The sequence below is a fragment of the Ursus arctos genome, unplaced genomic scaffold (assembly GCF_023065955.2).
Source record: "Ursus arctos isolate Adak ecotype North America unplaced genomic scaffold, UrsArc2.0 scaffold_19, whole genome shotgun sequence".
Lineage (NCBI taxonomy): Eukaryota > Metazoa > Chordata > Mammalia > Carnivora > Ursidae > Ursus > Ursus arctos.
Window position 1 is genome coordinate 12,802,082 of NW_026622863.1, and position 6,036 is coordinate 12,808,117.

Consider the following 6,036-nt stretch of genomic DNA (forward strand, 5'->3'; position numbering starts at 1 on the left):
TCTTTCTACAAGAACACAGTATCATCACCTTTAGAAGGAGGTCTGAGACCAAGACAGTAACTAGAACCAGACTTTCCCTCCCACTGTAAACAACAAGAAAACTGAAAGAAACAAGGACATAGGTCAGCTGCCTTCAGACATTGAACAACAGGCAAGATAGAACTGTGTGATCTTTGAGTAGTTTTGCCAGGTTTAGTAAAAGAAATACATGATGCCCAGCTAAACGTGAATCTTAGATAAACAACGAATAATTCTTAGTATGAATATTTCCCATCCAATATTCGAGACATATTTATGCTTAAAAAATATGCACCGTTTATCTGAAATTTTAACTGAAGTGGGTGTCCTGTATTTTATCTGGCAGCCCTCTCTGAGAGCAGAAAGATGTAGGAAGTAAGCCCACCTTAGCTTTCTACCTGGAGGCACCTTCTGGCCACAAAGCAGGAAGAAGGAACAAATTAATAATAGAACATATATGGAAAATCTCCAATTATATAGAGATTAAACAACACACTCTAAATAACCTAGGAGTCAAGGAAAATATTAGGAGAACTTACAAAATGTTTTGAATTAAATGACAATGAGCATACAACATATAAAAATATGTGGCCTGCAGTTAAAGCAGAGTTTAGAGGGAAATATTTAGCTTTATCTGCTTGTATTAGAAAAGCAGGAAGGTCCAAAGTTTATGTTAAGAAGCAAGCAAAATAAATAAGACATTAATCCCAAAGGAAAGAGAAGGAAAGAAATGAGGATAAGCGTGAACATCAGTGAAATAGAAATATGCAAACAAAAAAAGAAAATTAATGAAACCTAAAGCCGGTTCTTTGAAAAGATCAATAAAAGTGATAAATTTTAAGCTAAACCACTCAAAGAGGAAGGCTTAGAAGGAAGAGAAAGAGAGAGAGGGAGCAATTGCTAATTGCTAATGTTGCAAATGAGAAAGGGTACATCACTACAGTTTCTACAGACATTAAAAAATAATGGGAAAGTTTAATAACTTTACGCAAACGCTTTGGCAATTTAGATGAAATGGTCAAATTCCTTGAAAATATCGCTTAATAATAGACAAAAGATGAAATAATATCTGAACAGCCTTATAGATACAAGACATTATAGATATAAAACATTGAACTTATAATTTAAAATTGCCCCTCAAAAGAATTCCAGGCTCAGGTAACTTTAGTGATTCTCCCAAATATTTAAGGAGGAAATAATACTAACTCCACACGAACACTTTCAAGAAGTAGAAGAGGGACTATTTCCCCACTCATTTGATGAAGTCAGCATTATCCTGATAATAAAACCATTCAAAAAAAAAACCATGGAACAACACTCCTAAGGAACACAAACACAGAAATTCTTAAGAAAATGTTAGCAATTGAATCCAGCAATAAATAAAAAGGAATAAGACAATATGACCAAGTAGAGCTTATCCCAAAAAATGCAAAATTGGTTTCACATTTGAAAATCACTGTAATTCAGCATATTAACAGAATAAAGGAAAACATCATATGTTCACTTCAATGGATTCAGAGAACACATTTGAGGAGATTCAGTACCCATTCGTAATAAAAACTCTCCGCAAACTAAGAATAGAAGGAAACTTTTTAAGGGCATCTATGAAAAAACCTACGGCTAAGATTATACTTAGTGGCAAAAAACTAAACATGTTTCCTGCAAGATCAGGAAGCAAATTCTCACTTTTGTTCAACATCGTCTTGGAGGTTCTAACCTGTGTACTAGGACAAGAAAACGAAATAAAACACGTACGTGCTGGAGAGGAAGAAGTAAAATCATCTTGATTCAGAGCTCTCTTCTGCCACAGAGGCTAGGAAGCCTCTTCATTAAAAGAAGCCACTTAATTCTCTGTACCCCAACCTCCTGTCCAGCTAGACCACAGGCACGTTGCTAGAAAGAGCACCTGGCAGCTTTAGACTGACTTTGCACCTGTGTGTTAATAATAGCTGAAGCCGTAAGGCAGATACGGGGGGATTTGTGATATCAGTTCTCTACGTCCATGTTTTTGTGAAGTATTTCCTCATAAATCGACTATTTTTTTTTTAAGATTTTATTTATTTATTCGGAGTGGGAGAGGAAGAAGCAGGCTCATAGCAGAAGAGCCTGATGTGGGGCTCAATCCCAGATCGCCGGGATCACGCCCTGAGCCGAAGGCAGACGCTCAACCGCTCTGCCACCCAGGCGCCCCATAAATCAACTATTTTTAACTTGACATCTCTTGATTTCTATTTGGGTGACAACGCATTAGCCTCAAGTGAACACTGGAGGGGTCAGCTGAATTTAAGAGCTAGCCAAACTATTAATTTGCTGTGTGACCTCAGGCAAGTGCATTCCCCTCTCTGGGCTTCAGCATCCCGAGTTAAAATGAGAGGGTGGACCAGATCGCTGGTTTAAAATTTTCAGGTGGAACCTTTTGCTCCCATGAGGCTGTTTTGCAGGCTCTGCTAGTGCAGGTTAAGGAGGGGGTAGGGATCAGACTGGAAGCATGAAAATGCCCCCCCACAAAAACTCCGTGTTTTTTTGCTTTGTCCACTGCATTGGTGCCTCTCAAACTATTGTCTTTTGTTTGTTTTTGCTTGATTTCCTTCTGTCAGATCCTTCACATGGACCACTTTTCATTCCCCCAGTTAATACTAAAGCAGAAAAAGATCCCTGGCTTGGGGGTACATTTTTTCTGCTCTAAAGACTAAGGAAGGGGTGAAGGAAGGAAGGGAGAAACCAGAGGGTGATTCAGATGGAAGAAGAAGTTGTTCACAGAGCAGCAGCCTCCAGAGTGGGAGATGAGGGTCCTTCTGACCGTAGACTGAGAGCAGGGAGAAAGACACTCAGCCCACAGCTACTCTCCAGTATAGACAGCAACTCCCCAGTGTAGACACTCCCTCCCCTAATATGCCCAATATCTGCCAGCCGTGCAGTGTCCTGAACTGAGTGTGGAGAACTCAGAAAGCCACTGTGGACACAGGGACATGAAGTGAAAGCCTCACCCCATACCCAAGTGGCCCATATCTGAACCAGTTGGAGATTTGCCCATGAGCTTGGGCAGAAGTCAAATATGAGTATGATTTAATTTTGAAAGGGTTCCCTGTACCAGATGATCTTGGTATTCTGGGAGATGATCGAATCGAATCCTTAAATGAACTTACCCTTGACAAAGAGGATGTAAAAACAGAGGCATGAGATTCCGTTTCTGACATTTTGATTTGTCAGATTGCACAATTCTTTTCCCCTCCCCTGTACAACGGTGCGCAAGACAACGTGCAGTTTTTCCTGAAATGGTTTTCTCTGCATGTTTTTCCTACAGAACAGTCGCCTTATTATACAGGTCTCTGTTTTCGCATGTGAACATTTAAGTAAACATTAAATAACCTCAAAAGTTCTTCCCAGCTCTGAAGTTTTGCAAACTCTGAGAATGCTATTACTTTGTCACTTTACTAGAATAGATCTCTAAATTTTAGAATTTATGGATAGATGAGCAGCACGGATGAAATAAAAAAGAAAAATGAAAAACTGAGGAAAACTGGCTGACAGATTAATGCCTTTAATATGTAAAGAGCACCTGCAAATAAATGGGAAAAATATGAACATAATTTAAAAACATTGTCGAAAGACATGAATAGGTGACTAACAAAAGAAGCATGCAAACGGTTTACAGATATGGAAAAATGTTTAGCTTCACTACACATCACAGAAATAATTTTTTTAAGATTTATTTATTTATTTATTTATTTATTTATTTATTTAAAAGAGAGAGAGAGCACAAGTGGGAGGGGCAGAGGGAGAGGAAGAGAGAATCTCAAGCAGACTCCGCACCGAGCGTGGAGCCCTACACAGGGCTCGTCCTCACGACCCTGAGATCACCACCCAAGGCAAAAACCAAGAGTTGGACACTCAACAGACTGCACCACCCAGGCGCCCCAAGAAATAGTGGTTTTTTTAATAATATATTTTTAGCTACTAAAAGGCAGCATATTAGGTGAGTTAAGAGTATAGAATCAGACAAGCCTGGGTTCAAATCAGTGTGCGACTTCAGACATATAATTTAACCTGCATTTTGGTTTTGGTTTCTTTTTAAAATAGACCCAATAATTAAATGTACTTCATCTAGTTGTTAGCTCTTAGTAGTGCCTGACAGTACCAGAAAAATTATAGCTCAAAGAGAAGGATTTTAAAATAATAGTGATAATTCTCAGTATTTGCAAAGGTACTGGGAAATTTGTCAATTTCAAATATCGCGAGGCCACAGAGAAACTTCCCACTGTTCAAAAGCCTGAGGAATGTACACAAACTTTATACCTAACAACGTCATTTGCGAATATGAATCCTAAAATATAACCAGCGATATGAACGAGTCTTACGACATGGATCTCAGTTACAACAGTATTTGTAATGCAGACAATTTGGAAGCAAACTAGATATCCAAACACTATGAAGTTGGTTATGTAAATCATAGTCTCTCCATAACACAAATTTTCTGTGCGACCATTAAAAATCACAGCAAAGAATGTTTCATCCCATGGGAAAATGTTCATAACGTACTAAGTGATAAAGGCAGATTATATATCAGTAAGCCCGGTGTGATCTCGATTTTGTTAAGAAAAAAAGTTGAAAGAGAGAGAGAGAGGGAGGGAGGGAGGGAGGAAGGAAGGAAGAGGAGAAGGGGGGAGGGGGGAAGGGAGGAAGGGGGGAGGGAAGGAAGGAAGGAAGGGAGGGAGGGAGGGAGGAAGGAAGGAAGGAAGGAAGGAAGGAAGGAAGGAAGGAAAGAGGGAGGCAGGGAGGAAGGAAAAGAGCAAAGTACATCCAGAATGTGCCATGCAGGTAAATTTTGGTTATCTGCATGGCATACTTCCCCGGAATTTAAGGACTTTAAACAGCATCCAAGTTACGATTGAATGTGGTTTTATTATTGAACGGGGAGATGTTTCTGTTCCATGTGCCATCAGCTGGGGTCCCTCTGCGGCATTCAGCCGGTAGCTGGTGCCCTGGTACAGCCAGACCTGCCCCTCTACGTGTGGTCTCAGGGTTTCTCCACCTATTCTGTCCCCAGCGGGCCAGTCGGACTTTCCACAAAGCAGCTCAAGACTCCGAGAAGGAGGTCGCGCCCGCCGCCAGCCCGCTTGAAGCCTGCACCCAGAGCCGGCCTGGGTCACCTGCCCTGCGCACCGACGGTCAGTGTCTTCCAGACCAACCCGCGCTCAGCGTGAGGGGAGATGGACCCATCTCTGATGGGCAGAGGAGCCCAAACTTTCCAGCCATGCTGAGCGCACCGCGACTGCACGGTCAAACAGCAAAGAAGAGACTGCAGCTGGCGTTCTCCTTGGAGAACGAATCTAGGCTGAGGCTTCCCGCTCCACCTCTTCAACTCGCAGCCGATCGCCACATAAGCTGGTGCTCATCTGGCAGCCGGGGTCTGGTATCGCTATGAAAGGGCTTCCCCGCACGCCTCAGAAGGAGCCCTTGTGTTACACAGCCCCGCACACCCCTCACGAGGCAGCATGTCCCCGGAGGTCAATGCCAAGTAAGTCTCTGGGTGCGGAGGCCCACCATCCATCCAGCTTTCAGGGGTCGCTTTGATCATACAGAAGAGGTTGCGAACCGCAGTTCTAGCATTTCTAGCGGCCCTCGGGCAGGCTTCCTGGGCCACCGCCCCCCCATCCCCTGAAAGACCCCCAGGTCCTGCCTGGGCCCACCGCATTCCTGCCTGGCAGCGGCTGACCCGGGCTGAGTAATGGTTGTGCTCTGATGTGGAGACGGGGCCTCCCGCCTCCCCCAGAATGCATGCGTGTCCTAAAACCTGGCCCACTCGGCTCACAGCCCTTGACCGCCCCGGGCATTTTCACTTCAGACACCTGATACATGACAGGCCGGCATCGTTCATGAATCACAAGGAAGGAGCGAAGCCCGCTCTCTACTGGATCACCGTTGCTTTCAGCGTTTGCTCCTGATGGTGGATCCATTGTGCCCTGCGACCTAGGATTTGTCTGCCCAATGTGGTGACTTGGGAGCCCAGGCTCTCGT